Genomic DNA, 21,507 nt, shown 5'->3' on the forward strand with positions numbered 1-21,507 from the left:
GTGTGAACCTGCTTTCATCTGTGAAGAGCACAGGGCGCCAGTGGCGACTTTGCCAATCCTGGTGTTCTGTGGCAAATGCCAAGTGTCCTGCACGGTGTTGGGCTGTGAGCACAACCCCCATCTGTGGACGTCGGGCCCTCATACCACCCTCATGGAGTCAGTTTCTAACCGTTTGTGCAGACACATGCACATTTGTGGCCTGCTAGAGGTCATTTTGCAAGGCTCTGGCAGTGCTCCTCCTGTTCCTCCTTGCACAAAGGAGGAGGTAACGGTCCTGCTGCTGGGTTGTTGCCCTCCTATGGCTCCCTTCACATCTCCTGGTATCTGCTCCATGCTCTGGTCACTGTGCTGACAGACACAGCTACCCTTCTTGCCACAGCTCGCACTGATGTGTCATCCTTAATGAACTGCACTACCTGAGCAACTTCTGTGCGTTGTACTGTAGACACCGCCTCATACTACTGTACCTCTAGGGGTGAGAGCAATGGCAAAATGAAAAAGTGACCAAAACAACAGCCAAAAAGGATGAGAACAGAGAAATGGTGACCTGCAGAACCACTCCTTCATAGGGAGTATCTTGCTAATTGCTACCATTTCTACCAGTTGTCTGTTCCATTTGCACATCAGCAGGAGAAATTGATTCACAATCAGTGTCGCTTCATAACTGGACAGGTAGATTTCACAGAAGTGTTATTGACTTGGAGCTACATTGTGCTGTTTAACTGTTCCCTTTATTTTTTTGAGCAGTGTATATGTTACAGTAAAAGTCAGAAGGCCGGTAAAACCTAGGATTTACCGGTGAATCTGGACATTTACCGAGGCCGTTGGTAAAAGCTCAAAATGAAAAGTAAAATTGGACTTTTACCTGTGAAGTCTTGGTAAATGTTAACATTTACCGTCGAGCGTGGTAAAAGTCAGAAATATCAGGTGTGAAGATGGAACATCTGACTTTAACCAAGCGCAGTCGGTAAATGTGCACATTTACCACGGCTTCTTGGTAAATGTAGCTGAGAAGGGTGTAATAAAAAGTGTAAGCCACCGCGGGAAAGGTGTCTGATTAGGCAGATACGGCGAGGAAATGGAGGACACAGTGGGAAAGGAGACTGATTAGGCAGATACGGCGAGGAAATGGAGGACACAGTGTTCAAAGTTTTTATAAATGTAATAAGAGTAAATGGGGAAAATATGGTAATAACAATGAACAAAATCTGCTACCCTGTAAGGTATCTGCTACCCTGTAACGTATGTACGTTCTATATATACAGATGTCAATCCTGACTATCCTTAACGTATGTATGTTCTATATATACAGATGTCAATCCTGACTATCCTATGATTATTGTTCCGATCATACAAAAAGTGCCCACTTCCCGCTAACATACAAACACTAACCCCACACTAAAATATGCAAAAGAGAACGTCCTATGAATCTTAGCACATACTGCTCAAAGCTGCATAGCCGACTGCCTGTCAAAGCTGCACAGGCACTAGCTGATTGTCAGATCATGAGTGAGGAAATGAAAGATCGTTTTTCGGAGCTCTTGAATGAAGTGGTGGAGAAAAAGCGTGATAATAATTTTTATCTCACGGACGATAAATACGAAAATATATTGAAAGAAGTGAAGGAGGCTAAGGAGGCGGTACCTAAACAGAGTATTCACTACAGGCGTTTGAAGAGGTACGACATAATGACCGTCGGAAGTGATGAAAAGTTAATTGCATCAATCTCGTGTGAAAAAGACAGCGTGTTGCATTACGTTCGGTGTGCAGAACTCTTTAGTGTCATTCATAATGCGCACATCAGTACCGGCCACAGAGGGCGGACCAGGATCCTAAAGGAGGTGAACCGTAAGTTCAAAAATGTCACAACGGAGTCAATAGTTATTTATCTGTGACTCTGCCAGCCATGCCAGAAAAAACAGAAGATTACCAAAAAAGGCCTTGCTGTGAAACCCATCCTACATAGTGAAATGAATTCTCGTGCTGAAGTCGATCTCATTGACATGCAATCCAATTGTGATAATGATTTCAAGTTCATATTCGTCTATCAAGACCACGTCACTAAATTTGTTCTTCTATGTGCTTTATGCACTAAAAGAGCAGAAGAGGTTGCGTACCACCTCCTTGACATTTTTTCCACTTTTGGTGCCCCGTGTATTCTGCATTCTGATAATGGGAGGGAATTTTGTAACAAGGTCATACAGAGTTTGTGCGCGATGTGGCCTGATATGAAAATAGTGCATGGTAAACCAAGACACAGCCAGTCCCAAGGCTCCGTGGAAAGAGCAAATCAAGACATTGAAAACATGTTGTCAACGTGGATGGAAACAAATAAGACACACAAGTGGTCTGAGGGCCTTCGCTTTGTACAAGCAATGAAAAATAGAGCATACCATGAGCGAATAAAATGCTCACCCAATGAAGCTATGTTCGGAGTACCAATGAAGATGGGTCTAGCTACCTCCAAAATTCCTAGTGATGGGATCAGAAATCTCTCTTCAGAAGAAGATCTTGAAAAAATGTTTGTTGGTTTGCAAGAGGAACCTAGTGAACCAACATCACCAACAGAAGCCGAAGGGTCAGATGAATCTAACTTTCATCACACGTCAGCACCGACAGCAGCAGAAGCTTCGGATGAATCTAATTGTCATCAGCTGTTCACAACGGATGGAGAAGCTTTGGACTTATCCAACTGTCCGCACACCTTAACAGCATATGAAACTCCACCAATTTTGCCATCCAAGAATAATGAATACCTAAAAGAAAAAAGTGTCAAGTCAAAGCCTTCTAAGAAAGATGGAGAACTTCATGATGATCAGCAACCCGACGTTTTGATTTCGTATACAATCAATAGAAGAATTGGTGAGGTCAGAAGAGTTCAAAAAGCTGCAAGAGAAGGACTTGAAACACAGGCCAAGAAAATGTTGAAATGTTCCAGTCAAAAATTACCCAAACCTAACATTGGACAGAACATCAGAATCAGAATTCCAGACGTCGACCGTTCAAAAATGGACCCTAAGTCGATCATTGCTATTATTAAAAAAAAAGAAGATGACTTCTACCAAGTGAGGACTACCGCTGGGATCCTAATAGCATTATATTATCGCAATCAGTTCACCATCTGTCAGGAAAATTTCATAGGATTGCAGGATGTGAAAAAAGTTCAGATCAGCCTTCGCACGGCGGTTTCTCAACAATCGTTGGTGGGAGGTCAGGGATTGAAGAAATGCAACTATTTAAAGAAGTGCCTAAAACAAGAAATGTGTTTGTAGGCTGGCAAAAATGAAGTGCCATTCAAAGTGTCACAATTCCCAACAATGTTGCAACAAATTGGTCCTCTTTGTGTTTGTTGTATGTCTTTTTCATTGAGATGAAAAATTAAGTGCAATTTAACGGGTCACAATTAGAGTTGAGTGGATAGCTGGATATCTGTCCGGATCCTATCCGTGTCCCATTTAAGTCTATGGTACAACTATCCATGTGCAGGGACATCCCTCCTGCATCACCAGTGATGCGGGGGAGACTCCCTGCACGCCGGTGGGCATCCCTGCCGTCACCAGTGATGGTGGGGACTCGACCGGGGCATACCTGAGTGAGGAGATCCTCGCTGCGTCACTGCAGTAGGAACTCCCCGCCCACTAGGGTCATCCCGCCCTCTGGCCGGACCCCCCTTCTCCACCACTTAAAGATCACTACTTACCGGAGGCTACCAGAGGCTTCCCAGGTCTCGTCGGCCGGCCGCATCCTCCTTCTTCCGGGTCACATGACTGCATACGTCACCACAAAAGTGACAGGTGCATAAGTCATGTGACACGAGTTGTGTCACATGACATACGCATGCATCACTTGCGTGGTGACGTATGCAGTCATGTGACCCGGAAGGAGAATGCGGACGACGAGACCTGGGAAACCTCCGGTAAGTAGCAATTTAGCTTTATACCTGTCTGCACTGCACAATCGCACCATCCATGCCTTGCGATGATGCATGAAACATGCATTATCGGAAGGCACAGATATATCCGACAGATATCGGGATTATCCGTATCCGTACAGCCCGTTATCCGCTCGGATAAGGGGTCTGGACGGATCTATCCGCTTATCCCTAGTCACAATTACAGAATTACATAGTTTTGAAGTTGCGTTATTCTTGTATTTGCGTTAATTTGACATTTTTGAGAAGTATTTTCCTACATAAATGTTTCCTATTTGAATTCAGAATTACATAGTTTTGAAGTTGTGTTATTCTTGTATTTGCGGTAATTTGTCATTTTTGAGAAGTATTTTCCTACATAAATGTTTTCTATTTGCATTTTCCTATTTGCATTCAGAAATACATAGTTTTGAAGTTGCGTTATTCTTGTATTTGCGGTAATTTGTCATTTTTGAGAAGTATTTTCCTACATAAATGTTTTCTATTTGCATTTTCCTATTTATATTTGTTCATTTGCATTTGCATTTTGAAGAATAAAAATATTTCTAACGATTAAGGCCTTCATCAGAGTCGGAAATTGCGTTTAGTTAACTTTTACCACCATCATCTGCTGGTAAGAGTCAGAATTCTGTGACTCAAAGTTACTTTTACCAACACATGCTGGTAGTTACTTTTACCAACACATGCTGGTAAATGTAAAGATTTACCAATTCGCCCAGGTAAAAGTCCAAAATCGTTCGTTTATATGGAATACATCTGACTTTTACCAACGCTGTTAAGAAATGTTAAGATTTACCAAGACTTCACCGGTAAAAGTCCAATTTTACTTTTCATTTTGAGCTTTTACCGACGGCCTCGGTAAATGTCCAGATTGACCGGTAAATCCTAGGTTTTACCGGCCTTCTGACATTTACAAAGAAGACGTGGTAAATGTGCACATTTACCAACTGCGCTTGGTTAAAGTCAGATGTTCCATCTTCACACCTGATATTTCTGACTTTTACCACGCTCGACGGTAAATGTTAACATTTACCAAGACTTCACAGGTAAAAGTCCAATTTTACTTTTCATTTTGAGCGTTTACCGACGGCCTCGGTAAATGTCCAGATTGACCGGTAAATCCTAGGTTTTACCGGCCTTCTGACTTTTACAGTAACATATATAAACACATATATGTACAGTCCTGCTCATCGTTATTGCCATCCATAAAGTTTAAGCACATAATGTGTAATATCTCCTGAAAAAAATGAATCAAGTAAAACTGTTTTTTTGCATAGAACACTCGTGTTAAATACAAAAGAGCAAATGATAAACAATAATTTAAAACAAAAAACAATGGGAGGAGAAACCTAAAGCTTGCTGTGTGACTGGTATTGGCACCCTTTACATTAATTTATTATGGAAAGACATTTTGATTCGCCTGTGGTAAATCACAAAAGAGATTCACCTGTGCTTAATTGTCGGTGCCCATGGGACATGAATTAGCCAATGAATGATGACTTCAGTGTTTTAAAAAGCCACATGGTAGGCCCTGTTTCTTTGTCACAATGGCGAAGACAAAGGAGCAGTTTTAGGACATCAGAGCTGCTATTATTAGCCAACACAAGACTTCCAAAGGGTATAAGGCCATTGCCAAAGACCTTGATATCCTAGTTTAAACAGTGCACAATGTTATTAAGAAGTTTTCCAAGCATGGAACCGTCAAGAACCTCCCTGGACGTGGGGGAAAAAAGGAAAATTGACAAGAGATGTCTTCAAAGCTTGGTGCGAATGGTAAAAAAAACAACAACACCACATCAAACATCCAAAGACCTGAAGGCCAACCTCAAATAGTCTGGGTCATGGTTTCAACAAGTACCATACGCAGCACACAAACAGAGCTTTATGGGTGAAAGCCAAGGAAGAAACCATTGTTAAAGAAAAGACATAAAAGAAATCAGAGAATTGTCAAGAGACTTTAGAGCAAAATGTACTAGCCAGTGTAAGAAAACTTGGTTTGAGTCGAAGATCATGGGCCCTCCAGCAAAACAATGACCCAAAGCATACATCCAAAAATACACAGGAATAGTTTAAAAAGAAAAAATCCTCAATCCCATTGAAAATCTTTGGGGTGAGTTGAAATCTGTCCTTCGAAGACTTATAACAGGGCTGGTCATGGTATGTGGCTTGGTCTTTAGAAAATTATGTGATCCTCAACTTTCACAATATCTTTGTCCCTGGAGGTCCCAGGCGGCAGATTAATGCTATATTTCCTTTAATGATTTTATCTTTCTATAGATAGGAAACATGTCATAGATATTGTCATCTATCTAACCAATATTAATTTGGAGGTGCTGCAGCAACCGCCCAGTGATGTAAAACAATGCGTTACGTTCGCCACTTCATCATGACGTCGCAAATATGTCTCTCGTATCTGTCAAATCTATTGTATGTCATTCATAAAACAATAAGATTCATCATTTGGAAAGGAGGACAAAGGAGCTCAAAGTAGTCTGCTTACCTTTCTGATCATCGTGGGGCCAAGGGTGAAAGGTTATCTCCACTGGCCATAAATCTGTCGTCTTCCAATTCTCTCTGTCAGCCGTGCTGGTCTGCGATCCATCAATTAACCAACTTTAATTACCTGTTTGCAGCAGGGGGCGGTGGACCCAGCTGAGAATAAAGGTCATATGAATGTTATAGAGTGTTAGTCTTGCTTCAAGGTTCACTTATTAGAATTATGAGATGGTTTTACAGATTTTGCAATTACATCTATGACACAATAGATATAAAAATATGCACACCCCTGTTAAAATACAAGTTTTTTGTCATGTTAAAAACTATATCAAGAAGAATAATTTCAGAGCTTTTACCACCTTATATGTCACCTATGATCTATATAATTAATTGAGAAACAAACTGAAATACCATATTTTTCTGTCCATAAGAAGCACTTTTTCCCCCCAAATTTGGGAGGAAAATGAGGGGTGCGTATTATGGTCCGAACGTAGCTTACCGGGGAGTTGCAGTGGTGCAGGATCGCAGGAAGCAGAGTCCCTCCATTCCCTCCCTCAGGAACCCGGCGGTGGCAGCAGTAGCGGTGTGATGCTACGGGGTCTGTGTCGGCACATTTGCAGACTGGGAGCTCGGCGACCATTTCCAGGAGGCCCACGGCTTCAGGAAGATGGCCTCCGAGCTCCCAGTCTATTCATGTGCTGGCTCGGGCAGCCATTTTCCTGTAGATATCAGCTTCAGGAAGATGGCCACAGCCGCCGGAAAACCGACGCACGCCACTCTGCCTGACCGCTGAAAGCCAGACAACTGCCTCGCAGCATCTCACCACTTCTGCTGCCTCCGCTGTGTTCCTGAAGTGGTAGGGGCCCTGCTTCCTGCAATCCCGCTTGACTACTGCAACCCCACACTACTGGGGCACCCCCTTCTCCCACCCAGGGTCCACAGCATTCCTCCACTTCCGCCGACAATAAGGCGGACCCCCATCTTATAAAAAATATTTTTTTCCTATTTTCCACCCCAAAATTTGGGGTGCGACTTATGATCTGATGCGTCTTATAGTCCGAAAAATATGGTACTTTTGAGGGGGGAATAAAAATAACAAAACTAAAGCAAAATTCCATTGGCAGAATATGAACACCCTCTTCTTATACAGGTGCTTCTCACAAAATTAGAATATCATCAAAAAGTTAATTTATTTCAGTTCTTCAATCCAAAAAGTGAAACTCATATATTATATAGAGTCATTACAAACAGAGTGATCTATTTCAAGTGTTTATTTGTGTTAATGTTGATGATTATGGTTTACAGCCAATGAAAACACAAGAGTCATTATCTCACTAAATTAGAATACTTCATAACTAGTGATGAGCGAACGTGCTCGCCACTACTCGCTACTCGCCCGAGCATCACTGTGCCGGCGCTCGGCGAGCATTTCCGGTTTGGTCGGGTGGGAGTTCGGGTCCCCACCCTGCATATTTGCCGCTCTTTAGAGTGCCAATGAACATGCAGGGATTGCTTGCCACGCACTGTAATGCCATAGCCATGTTGGTTGTGGCATTATAGTGATTGGCTGGCCGCATAGCGTTATCGGGTCTATTTGTAGACATAACCCCAGATATCAGGGGTCATGACTAATTTATTTGAATCTTAATCCTGATTATTTGCTTAAATAACAATGCAGAGTACACAATTTTTCTGCTTCATTTGCTTGTTAGCACTGCAGAAAACAGCCAGATCTTTTCCATATTACAGCGATAAAAATCCAGAAATTTGTAGTGAATGTAGAAAATAAACGTCTCCATTTACAGTTTATTGCAGTGTGTCAGTGAAGCTATTCACACGAGATCACAGTGAAGAATAGTAAACTACAGAGCCGCTATTTAAAACTGTGGTTGTCCATCAGACGTATCACATATAACTGCGGTCCAAATTCAGCCATTTCTGTCTTCCATTTACAGTTTGTTGCAGAGTGTCAGTGAAGCTATTCACACGAGGTCACTGTGAAGAATAGTAAACTACAGGGCCGCTATTTAAAACTGTGGTTGTCCATCAGACGTATCACATGTAACTGAGATCCAAATTCAGGCATTTCTGGCTTCCATTTACAGTTTGTTGCAGTATGTCAGTGAAGCTATTCACACAGACGTATCACATATAACTGAGGTCAAAATTCAGCCATTTGTAGTGAACGTGGAAAATATTGTCCTCCATTTAAAATGGGCAAGGACGAAGAAGTGGATGTGATGGTGATGGTGCATGCAGAGGCCGAGGCTGTGGGCAAGCTGAAATTGTACCACAACAAACACCCACATCTTGTCGCTCGACCTTCCTGTCCCAATTATACATTTTTTGCAGCCTTTGCATTCACTTCATAGGCAAACAGTATGGGAGACCCACTTCCTAATAATGGGAACTTTCTTTTCATGAGGCCCTCCTCTACATCTCTTGGAAGGGCATTGGAGTGCCTCCAAATTTTTGGTAGCCATTGCTGTCACTGCAAACGAAAGGACAGTATGGGAGACCAGCTCCTTTCTAATGGGAAAATTTTGTTAATGAGGCCCACCTCTATGTGTCTTTAAATTGATAGTGGGTTTTTTTCCCAAATTTTGGCAGCCGTTGTCACTGCATACCCTATAACTGTATAGCAGAACCGCTCCTTTCTAATGGAAACATGTCATTACAGAGGCCTATCTCTATGTGTCTTTAAATCTTTAGTGGGGTTTTTCCCAAATTTTGGCAGCCGTTGTATTCACTGCTTGCCCTATAACTGTATAGAAGACTCGCTCCTTTCTAATGGGAACTTGTTGACTCGTTATAGAGGCCCACCTGTATGTGTCACACTACAATAATACACTGAAGAGTGCCCTAGATGAAGCAGCACCTTCTACACGCAGAAAGACCCGACACAGACAACGGCAGCCCTGGCACAAAATGCAAACACGTTTTCTTCAGCGTTGCTCAAGGTGTGCTGAGCGTCAGTGGAGAAAATCTCTTTTAGCAGAGGATTTCATCCACTATAAATTCATGCTCAAAACTTATAACTCTGCCCTTCATCTGGCCAAACAATCCTACTTCACCACCCTCATTACTTCACTATCCAACAATCCAAAATGACTTTTTGAAACCTTAAACTCCCTCCTGAGCCCTAAAGCACAGGCCCCCAACACCAACCTCAGCGGTGAGGATCTGGCCACTTATTTCCTAGAAAAAATCAACCACATCCATCAGGACATATCAGCCCAATCTCCTCAGTGCCTGATTCCCCTTCTCTGCCGCACTTCAAGCTCACTAGCCATCTTTTAGCCTGTTACAGAAGATGAAGTTACCCAGCTTCTCATTTCTTCTTGACCTACAGCCTGCAACAGTGACTCCATTACCTCACATCTCCTGCAGTCTCTCTCACCGGTCGTCACCACTCACCTGACTAAAATGTATAACCTCTCTCTTTCTTCAGGTATCTTTCCCTCCTCATTTAAACATGCCATAATAACCCCTTTACGTAAAAAGCCATCCCTGGACCGGAACAGCACTGCTAACTACAGACCGGTCTCTAATCCTCCCTTCATCTCTAAACTCCTGGAACGCTTGGTCCACTCCCATCTAATACGCTATCTCTCAGAAAACTCTCTTCTTGACCCTGTACAATCTGGTTTCCGCTATTTACACTCCACTGAAACTGCCCTCACTAAAGTCTCTAATGATCTACTAACAGCTAAATCCAAAGATCACTGCTCCCTGCTGATTCTCCTGGATCTCTCTGCCGCATTTGACTCTGTGGATCACCAGCTCCTCCTCACTATGCTCTGCTCTATAGGTCTCAAGGAAACCGTTCTCTCCTGGTTCACCTCCTACCTCTCTGACCGCTACTTCACTGTATCTTTTGCCGGCTCATCTTCCTCTCCTCGTCCCCTTACTATTTGGGTTCCTCAGGGTACAGTCCTAGGCACCCTCCTCTTCTCTCTATACACTGCCCCTATTGGACAAACAATCAGCAGATTTGGGTTCTAGTATCATCTCTATCCTGACGACACCCAATTATACACTTCGTCCCCTAACATCACCCCTACCCTAATACAAAATACCAAGGATTGTCTGTCTGCTGTCTCTAACATCATGTCCTTCCTCTAGCTTAAACTGAATCTCTCCAAAGCTGAACTTCTCGTGTTTCTCCCCTCTTCTAACCTAACTCTACCATAATTCAACTGGTACGGATCCGGGTGGTGGAACTAGTGTTGAGCGAGCACTAAAATGCTCGGGTGCTCGAAGCTCGGGCCGAGCTCGCCGTGATACTCGGGTGCTCGACCCGACCAACAAGCCCAATGTTAGTCTATGGGAGACTCGAGCATTTTTGCGGTGGCACCCCCGGCAGTCTTTTAAAAGCCTAACAAGTGCCCAAAACGATAGTGACAGTGCTCAAATGACATGGGGACAGCATGGGGACCCCCAGGTCACTGCTGTCATCAACATGGTCAGAGGTATTAAGCCACTTTTACAGGCTCACAATAAAATGTTCAAAAACGAAAGTGAAACTTTTTTCCTGTGAAATATGTTAAGGAACATCCTTTCCAGGGTAAAGACTTGTGTATAAGTTAAAATAAATGACCAAAAACAAAAATACTCCTCCACACCTTCGGCTATGTTCACAAGTAGCATTTTTTAAGCGTTTTTGCACTTTTGTATTGCTTTCAACTATGACAAATGCATTCACCGTGAAATGTCATTTTAACATTTTACAACCTTATCTGGCCATGTGCTGTGTGACACATGCATAAAGTGCTGAAAAGACAAGGGAACAGCATGGGGAAGACCCCTGGAAGCATCTCTGACTCCCAGGTCACTGTCTAAAAGTGTGCCCATCATAAGTGATCCTTACCGCATCAGAAGATGCAGACTTGCAACTATCCCCATGCAAGTTCTAGTCCCAGGGCAGTGTTCAATTGTACCTCCCCCATTCCTTGCAATACAAGCTCAAGTATGCAGCCTGCCACCCACCCACCCCCAGGCTGCAATACCATACTGCTTGCTTGCTTGAACTTGAAATTGGGCCTTTTAGGCATGTGGAGGCGGAATCTGGCCACCACATCATGGCTGTGTTGGCAGCCTGGAATCCATACTCAGTCCTCAGCCGCCCGGCGGACGGGTGTCCATACTCGGTCCCCAGCCGCCCCGCGGCCGGGTGTCCATGAACGGTCCCCAGCCGCCCCTATTTCTCCTTGGAACATCCCCCTACACACTTTTCTTAGCCCGGCCTGCTTTAGGCAGCATTGGACGAGCCCACCAGAGAACGAGACTCCTCCGGTGGGCCCTGACTTCTCCATCGGTGGAGTTGAGAGTGCCAAGGTGAGGAGCATGATGATGATGACAGAAGTTAGCATCTGCTATGTTTTCTTTTAATGCAAGTGTAAGTGTGCAGCCTGCCACCCACCCACCCCGAGACTGCAATTCCATACTGCTAGCTTGCACTTGAAATGGGGCCTTTTAGTTTGGAGGAGGCCAAAGCTGGCCACTACCTCATGGCTGCTTCGGCAGCGAGGTATCCATACTCAGTCCCCAGCCGCCCATATTTGTCCGGGTGTGCCTTATACATAAGATTAAGCGCGTATACCAAAACATTACCTGTGCCCTCCCCAGTGCATTTAGTGGGAAGGAGAGCCTATTCCGCTGTAGTGTGTGCATGCCAAACCCCTGTTCATGGTACATGAGAAGATGCCTCCCACATTGCACCTGTCGTTGCAGACTTGCAACTATCCCCATTCAAGTCCTTGTCCCAGGGCAGTGTTCAATTGTACCTCTCCCATTCCTTGCAATGCAAGCGCAAGTATGCAGCCTGCCACCCACCCACCCCCAGGCTGCAATACCATACTGCTTGCTTGCTTTCACTTTAAATTGTGCCTTTTAGGCATGTGGAGGCGGAATCTGGCCACCACGCCATGGCTGTGTCGGCGGCCGGGTATCCATACTCAGTCCCCAGCCGCCTGGTGGCCGGGTGTCCCCGCTTGCTCCCCAGCCTCCAGGGGGTGGCCGGGTGTCCATACTCGGTCCCCAGCCACCCCTATTTGTCCCGGTAACCTTTCCCACACTTTTCTTAGCCTGGCCTGCTTTAGGGCAGCATTGGCTGAGCCCACCGGACTATCAGACTCCTCCGGTGGGCCCTGGCTTCTCCATCAGGGGAGTTGAGAGTGCCAAGGTGAGGAGCATGATGAGGATGATAGAAGTTAGCATCTGCTTTGTTTTGTTGTAATGCAAGCGCATGTATGTAGTAGCAGCTAGGCCTGAGGTGGTCAGCGTTTTGGCGCATATCCTACCTCCTCCGAGGATTGCTGGATGTTTTCCTGCTACTATCCAAGTTCTATGACTCCCGTTAAAACAAAGCTTCAGGTGATAAATTATGGATGAGGTAGTGGCAAAGGAGAAAGAGCAGGAGGAACAGGGACCATTCACATCAATATCAGGCCAGTCAACCAGATATGTCTTGTAGGATATGTTACTGTAACAAAAGGAGCAGTTCGGCTACACAGTTATAGGGCATACAGTGAGTGCAATACCTACCAAAAATTTTGAGCCACTCCAATGCCCCTTGGAAATGACATGGAGGTCAGAGGGCGTTAACTAAACCTTTTTTTCCATTTATAGCAACTGGGTCTCCCGTGCACTGTTGGTCTAAGCAGTGAATGGAAGGCTTTCCAAAAATTTTGAGGAACTGCAATGCCCCTTACAAGAGCCATGTGTGGCACCCCAGGGGTCTGGTCACCACAGTAATAGAGATATTACGTCGGAGAGCAAGTGGGAGGTTTCCTGGTCAGGATCCCTTAAACATGCAACATCCTCCTGCCACAATCCTGGGAGGGGAGAATTCTGCCCTTATAAACTGGATCTGGGGAGGGGTTGAGTGAGTTAGAGAACAGTCAGAGTCAGAGTGAGAGCAAGGGAAAGTAACAGCAAGGAGCTCTGTAGGAGCTAGGAGCTAAAGACCAGGGGCTGGAAGCTGAGCAGAGCTCGCCCTGGCAGAAGACAATAGGAACCGGACACAGGAGTCCGAAGCTGTGATGACTTATATATCCAGCAGCAGAAACCAGCCGGCAGGGGATTTCAGGTCCTCTGGCCATAGAAGCCCGGAAGCTCAGTCACAAGCAAGGGACCAGCACCGCCGTCGTGGAGTGGAGGCTAACAGAAGGCCCCAAGTCACCAGTCATACGGGTGAGCACTACACGGTACACTCAGGGACGTGGGCTACTTCTACCCGCTTACAGCAAGGTAGCCAGGAAGAGTGCAGACAGACGGGGAGGCCTACAACTCCACCTGGCCAGGGGAACTCCTGCTTGCTCACAGACTGACCAGGCCTCTTATGCTAGCCAGTACTCCCGGGAGGGTCTACCTTATAATCATCAGTAAAGACCCCGAACTGCACTGCCAAGACTCTGAGTCATTCCTGCTGCGCTCGTGCACCATCACCCCCATCATCAACACTCACTGCCCTGAGGCTATACTCCTCCCGAGGGGAGTTATCCCATTCTATGCTGCGCACACAACACCAGCCTCAGCGGCCTGCCTCGCAGCGGTGGTACTCCCTGACCGCAATCCACGGGTGGCGCAGTCGGACAATTAACCTCAAAACCTAAGAAAGACTGCCACTGGTTTGACCAGCCTGAGCCACGGGACCGGGTCACCGCAACGGAGACTACAGACCCCTGAGACCCGGCAAAGGGTATCCCACACACGTGTACACACGGCAAAGGGGGCACGTCACATGCAGTACAGCATATTACAAACATAAGTGCCATTATTGGGGAGTGGGTGTCCCATGGTATTTGCTTATGCTTTCCAAGCAAAAGCTGCAAAAAATTAGGATGGAGCAACTTGCAATGCCCCTTACAAGAGCCATGCAGTACAGCATATTACAAACATAAGTCCCATTATTGGGGAGTGGGTGTCCCATAGTATTTGCTTATGCTTTCCCAGCAAAAGCTGCCAAAAATTAGGACGGAGCAACTTGCAATGCCCCTTACAAGAGCCATGCAGTACAGCATATTACAAACATAAGTCCCATTATTGGGGAGTGGGTGTCCCATAGTATTTGCTTATGCTTTCCCAGCAAAAGCTGCCAAAAAATAGGACGGAGCAACTTGCAATGCCCCTTACAAGAGCCATGCAGTACAGCATATTACAAACATAAGTCCCATTATTGGGGAGTGGGTGTCCCATAGTATTTGCTTATGCTTTCCCAGCAAAAGCTGCCAAAAATTAGGACGGAGCAACTTGCAATGCCCCTTACAAGAGCCATGCAGTACAGCATATTCCAAACATAAGTCCCATTATTGGGGAGTGGGTGTCCCATAGTATTTGCTTTTGCTTTCCCAGCAAAAGCTGCCAAAAATTAGGACGGAGCAACTTGCAATGCCCCTTACAAGAGCCATGCAGTACAGCATATTACAAACATAAGTCCCATTATTGGGGAGTGGGTGTCCCATAGTATTTGCTTATGCTTTCCCAGCAAAAGCTGCCACAAATTAGGATGGAGCAACTTGCAATGCCCCTTACAAGAGCCATGCAGTAAAGCATATTACAAACATAAGTCCCATTATTGGGGTGCAGGTGTCCCATAGTATTTGCTTATGCTTTCCCAGCAAAAGCTGCCACAAATTAGGATGGAGCAACTTGCAATGCCCCTTACAAGAGCCATGCAGTACAGCATATTACAAACATAAGTCCCATTATTGGGGTGCAGGTGTCCCATAGTATTTGCTTATGCTTTCCCAGCAAAAGCTGCCAAAAATTAGGATGGAGCAACTTGCAATGCCCCTTACAAGAGCCATGCAGTACAGCATATTACAAACATAAGTCCCATTATTGGGGAGTGGGTGTCCCATAGTATTTGCTTATGCTTTCCCAGCAAAAGCTGCCAAAAATTAGGACGGAGCAACTTGCAATGCCCCTTACAAGAGCCATGCAGTATAGCATATTACAGACATAAGTCCCATTATTGGGGAGTGGGTGTCCTATAGTATTTGCTTATGCTTTCCCAGCAAAAGCTGCCAAAAATTAGGACGGAGCAACTTGCAATGCCCCTTACAAGAGCCATGCAGTACAGCATATTACAAACATAAGTCCCATTATTGGGGAGTGGGTGTCCCATAGTATTTGCTTATGCTTTCCCTGCAAAAGCTGCCAAAGATTAGGATGGAGCAACTTGCAAAGCCCCTTACAAGAGCCATGCAGTACAGCATATTACAAACATAAGTCCCATTATTGGGGAGTGGGTGTCCCATAGTATTTGCTTATGCTTTCCAAGCAAAAGCTGCCAAAAATTAGGACGGAGCAACTTGCAATGCCCCTTACAAGAGCCATTCAGTACAGCATATTACAAACATAAGTCCCATTATTGGGGAGTGGGTGTCCCATAGTATTTGCTTATGCCTTGCAAGCAAAAGCTGCCAAAAATAAGGACGGAGTAACTTGCAATGCTGGCACCCTGGTGGTATAGCGGTGGTGGAGGCTGAGGATAAGGAGAAGAAAATTAAACAGCCGAAACGAGGAAGCGTATACCCATGTGTGGGTGTGAAGCGGTGCATGTGAATACACCTCTCGAAATAACACAGTGGATTTGACTTTATGTTACTCTGCTGTCATTTGGTGGTGATGAGAAGTCTGGCCCAATCCAGCCCTTGTTCATTTTGATAAGGGTCAGCTTGTCAGCATTGTCAGTTGACAGGCGAGTGCGCTTATCAGTTATAATTCCCCCAGCGGCACTAAAAACACGCTCCGATAACACGCTAGCGGCAGGGCAGGCCAGGACCTCCAAGGCGTACAGAGCGAGTTCATTCCAAGTGTCCAGCTTGGATAACCAATAATTAAAAGGCACAGAGGAATCACGGAGGACGCTGGTACGATCGGCAAGGTACTCCCTCACCATCTTTTGAAACTTTCCACTCCTTGTGAGAGTACCACGCGCCTCAGGGCCTGTAAGCTGGGCGGGTGTCAGAAAACTGTCCCAGAACGTTGACAGTGTTCCCCTGCCTCTGCTGGATTGGAGTTGCATCTCTCTCGCCTGTACGCCTTGGTTGGGCAACGAACTGTGACCTCTGCCGCTAGCGTGTTCAGATGGAAATTTTTTTAAGAGTTCTGCAGCAAGGGCCTTCTGGTATTGCCCCATTTTTGTAGACCTCTCCACCTCAGGAATAAGAGAGTGAAAGTTCTCCTTGTAGCGGGGGTCTACAAGTGTCACCAACCAGTAATGTCTGTCACCCAACATTTTGACAACGCGAGGGTCACGGTTAAGGCAGCGTAACATAAAGTCAGCCATGCGTGCCAGACTGGTAATGGGCAAGATTTCCGTGTCCTCACCAAGATGATGACTCACCATGCTCTCCTCCTCCTCTTCCTCCTCCCCCCTGTCCTCAGGCCACCCACGCTGAACCGACGGTATGACACTTGTACAGGTACTACCTTCTACAACGCATGATAGCAGCTCCTGTTCTTCCTCCTCCTCCTCCTCCTCCTCTCCCTCATTTTCCCCCAATGCACGTTGGGATGAGATGAGGCTGGGCTGTGTGTAATCGCCCGCTATGGCTTCTTGATCCATCTCATCATACTCTGGCTGCAATGCCTCCTCTTTAATTCTCTGCAGAGAGCGTTGCAAAAGACAGACAAGTGGGATGCTGACACTAATGATGGCGTCATCGCCACTCACCATCTTGGTGGCCTCCTCAAAGTTTGTCAGGATGGTACATATGTCAGACATCCAGGTCCACTCCTGAGGTCTTATGTGTGGAGTCTGACCTGAATATCGACGGCCTTGTTGCAGCTGGTACTCCACAACTGCTCTCTTCTGCTCACAAATCCTTTGCAACATGTGGAGGGAAGAGTTCCAATGTGTGGAGACATCACACACCAGTCGGTGTGCCAGAAGCTGCAAACGCTGCTGCAACACAGCAAGGGCGGCGGAAGGAGTAGCCGACTTGCGAAAATGAGCTGACAGGCGGCGTGCTTTCATGAGCAGATCTGGCAACTCGGGGTACAATTTAAGAAACCGCTGAACCACGAGGTTAAGCACATGAGCCAGGCATGGTACGTGTGTGATCTCACCTCGCCTCAGAGCCGCCACCAGGTTACAGCCATTGTCACACACGACCATGCCTGGATGTAGGTTCAGCGGTCTCAGCCACAGATCTGCCTGCTCTGTGCACAACTCACAAGCAGTGTGAGGTTTATCACCTAAGCTTATGAGTTTCAGCACAGCCTGTTGACGCTTGGCGGAGGCAGTACTGCAATGCTTCCAGCTTGTAACTGATGTGGTGATATCTGAGATAGAGGCTGAACATGAGGAGGAGGAGGAGGATGCGCAGGAGCTGTACACTGTGGGGGCAACTCTGACTGACATAGGGCCCGCAATCCTCGGTGTGGGGAGGATGTGTTCCATCCCAAGTTCTGACTGGGTCCCGGCTTCCACTATGTTTACCCAGTGTGCCGTCAGAGAGATGTACCATCCCTGGCCACAAGCACTTGTCCACGTGTCCGTTGTCAGGTGTCCCAGTTGTCCCAGTAACTGCGTTTTTGAGGGCACGGCAGATGCATTGGGACACGTGCTTGTGTAGTGCGGGGATGGCACACCGGCAAAATAGTGTCGGCTGAGGACCGAGTACCGAGGGACGGCCACCGCCATAAGATTGCGGAAGGATTCCGTCTCCACCAGCCTAAAAGGCAGCATTTCCAATGCAAGCAGTCGCAAAATGTGCGAATTTAGGACTGTGCCCTGTGTGGCGTTAGCTGCAAATTTCCGCTTTCGTTCAAAGGTCTGGGATATGGACAATTGAACGCTGCGGTGGGACGTGGACGTTGATGCTGTTTCTTGAGAAACTGACATAACAAGTGAAGACTGAGAGGAGGGGGCATCTTTACATGCAGTATGGACAGGGGATTGCCTTGCACACACAACAGGGGGTTCTATTGCACGCACAACAGTGGAAGAAGCAGTGGTGACACATGCTGACACTGGTCGTGGACCCTGGGGTTCGCCCCACAAAGTCGGGTGCTTTTCTGCCATATGCCTGATCATGCTGATGGTGGTCAGGCTGGTAGTTTTGTCACCCTTGCTGATGCTGGCATGGCAGGTGGAATATATGGCCTTTTTGGGGTTATCAGCAGAGTCTTTAAAAAAATTCGAGACTCTGGAAGACCTACCGCTTGTACTGGCAACGTCCCTCGTGTTGGTGTTACGGGGAACGGTTGCCTGCCTTCTGTCTGCGGCCACCACACTGCTTCTTCCTGCCTGTTGGGGTACTCTGCCTCCCTCCCCCTGTGTGCTGCTGGCCTCGCTCTGCAAGTCCTCCTTCCACGTTGGGTCACTAAATAGATCATCCACCACCTCCTCCTCTTCCACTTGCGCACCACGATCCTCCTCCTCACTTCCTGGCAATTGTGTCTCGTCATCGTCCACCTCTTGTGACAGATTGCCAACGTCGACTTCCTGTGGCCGTGGCTGTTCAAATATTTGGGCATCGCAACATGGGATCTCCTCTTCCACCACTTCAAGCGTATCAGGCGAGGGGCCCAAATATGGAAATGGACCAGTGAAAAGCTCTTCAGAGTGTCCAAGTGTGGGATCACTTGCTGTCTGACGACACTCGGCATGGTGGGAGGAAGGAGCATCAGGGTGAGGAGGAGTATGCAGTCGAGACTCACGGCTACTAAGAGTTGACCGTGTGGAAGACAGACCGGAGGTGGTGGTGCCCAGGTAACTGGAAGTATTATCTGCTATCAAGTTAATAACCTGTTCACACTGATCAGTTCTCAATACTGGTGTTGTTCTGTGCTTCCCTAGTAATTCGGTCAAGAAGTGGGAGTGAGAAGATGTGGCTGTTGGTTGTGGCACATTTTCACCTTGGCCACGGCCCCGTCCTCTGCACGAACCATCACCAGAACGTCCACTTCCACGTGCCTTGCCACGCGCCTTGCCCATTGTAAATGAAGTAAAATAGCTTACACTTGCACTATCAATGGAAAAAGGGTAATAAAGAGTAGATTAGAACCGTGGAAGAGGAAAACCACAGTTATTGTTTACAGGGGTATACCACACTTTTTTAAATAGAGATATTTGCGGCTGAACAGTGAGCGACACACTAAAACTGCTTTTTTTTTAGATACCAAAGGCCCAAAACCGGATAGTACAGCGATTTGACCCCTGGAACTGCAAAGCCACACTGGGATGTGGGGCCTACACAAGACTATTTTCAACAGATATATTTTTGTGTCACAACAGTCAGGAGACACTACTGTTTTTCTTTACAGAAAAAAATACCAAAACCTGAATAATAGAGATTTTTTACCGTGGGATGGCAAAACCACAGTTATTGTTTACTGGGGTATACCACACTTTTTAAATAGAGATATTTGCGGCTGAACAGTGAGCGACACACTCAAACTGCTTTTTTTTTAAGATACCAAAGGCCCAAAACTGGATAGTACAGCGATTTGACCCGTGAAACTGCGAAACCACACTGGGATGTCGGGCCTACACAAGACTATTTTCAACAGATATATTTTTGTGTCACAACAGTCAGGAGACACTACTGTTTTTCTTTACGGAAAAAACTACCAAAACGTGAATAATAGAGATTTTTTACCGTGGGATGGCAAAACCACAGTTATTGTTTACTGGGGTATACCACACTCTTTTAAATAGAGATATTTGCGGCTGAACAGTGAGCGACACACTCAAACTGCTTTTTTTTTAGATACCAAAGGCCCAAAACTGGATAGTACAGCGATTTGACCCGTGGAACTGCGAAACCACACTGGGATGTTGGGCCTACACAAGACTATTTTCAACAGATATATTTTTGTGTCACAACAGTCTGGAGACACTACTGTTTTTCTTTACGGAAAAAACTACCAAAACCTGAATAATAGAGATTTTTTACCGTGGGATGGCAAAACCACAGTTATTGTTTACTGGGGTATATCAAACTTTTTTAAATAGAGATATTTGCGGCTGAACAGTGAGTGACACACTCAAACTGCTTTTTTTTAGATACCAAAAGCCCAAAACTGGATAGTACAGCGATTTGACCCGTGGAACTGCGAAACCACACTGGGATGTCGGGCCTACACAAGACTATTTTCAACAGATATATTTTTGTGTCACAACAGTCAGGAGACACTACTGTTTTTCTTTACGGAAAAAACTACCAAAACCTGAATAATAGAGATTTTTTACAGTGGGATGGCAAAACCACAGTTATTGTTTACTGGCAAATACCTAACTTTTTTAAGTAAAGATATTTGCGGCTGAACAGTGAGCGACACACTCAAACTGCTTTTTTTTTAGATACCAAAGGTCCAAAACTGGATAGTACAGCGATTTGACCCGTGGAACTGCGAAACCACACTGGGATGTCGGGCCTACACAAGACTATTTTCAACAGATATATTTTTGTGTCACAACAGTCAGGAGACACTACTGTTTTTCTTTACGGAAAAAACTACCAAAAGCTGAATAATAGAGATTTTTTACCGTGGGATGGCAAAACCACAGTTATTGTTTACTGGGGTATACCACACTTTTTTAAATAGAGATATTTGCGGCTGAACAGTGAGCGACACACTCAAACTGCTTTTTTTTTAGATACCAAAGTCCCAAAACAGGATAGTACAGCGATTTGACCCGTGGAACTGCGAAACCACACTGGGATGTCGGGCCTACACAAGACTATTTTCAACAGATATATTTTTGTGTCACAACAGTCAGGAGACACTACTGTTTTTCTTTACGGAAAAAACTACCAAAACCTGAATAATAGAGATTTTTTACCGTGGGATGGCAAAACCACAGTTATTGTTTACTGGCGTATACCTCACTTTTTTAAATAGAGATATTTGCGGCTCAACAGTGAGCGACACATTCAAACTGCATTTTTTTTAGATACCAAAGGTCCAAAACTGGATAATACAGCGATTTGACCCGTGGAACTGCGAAACCACACTGGGATGTTGGGCCTACACAAGACTATTTTCAACAGATATATTTTTGTGTCACAACAGTCAGGAGACACTACTGTTTTTCTTTACGGAAAAAACTACCAAAAGCT

Source organism: Phyllobates terribilis, unplaced genomic scaffold (assembly GCF_046119375.1).
Source record: "Phyllobates terribilis strain yellow unplaced genomic scaffold, ASM4611937v1 Scaffold_2__4_contigs__length_985480577, whole genome shotgun sequence".
Lineage (NCBI taxonomy): Eukaryota > Metazoa > Chordata > Amphibia > Anura > Dendrobatidae > Phyllobates > Phyllobates terribilis.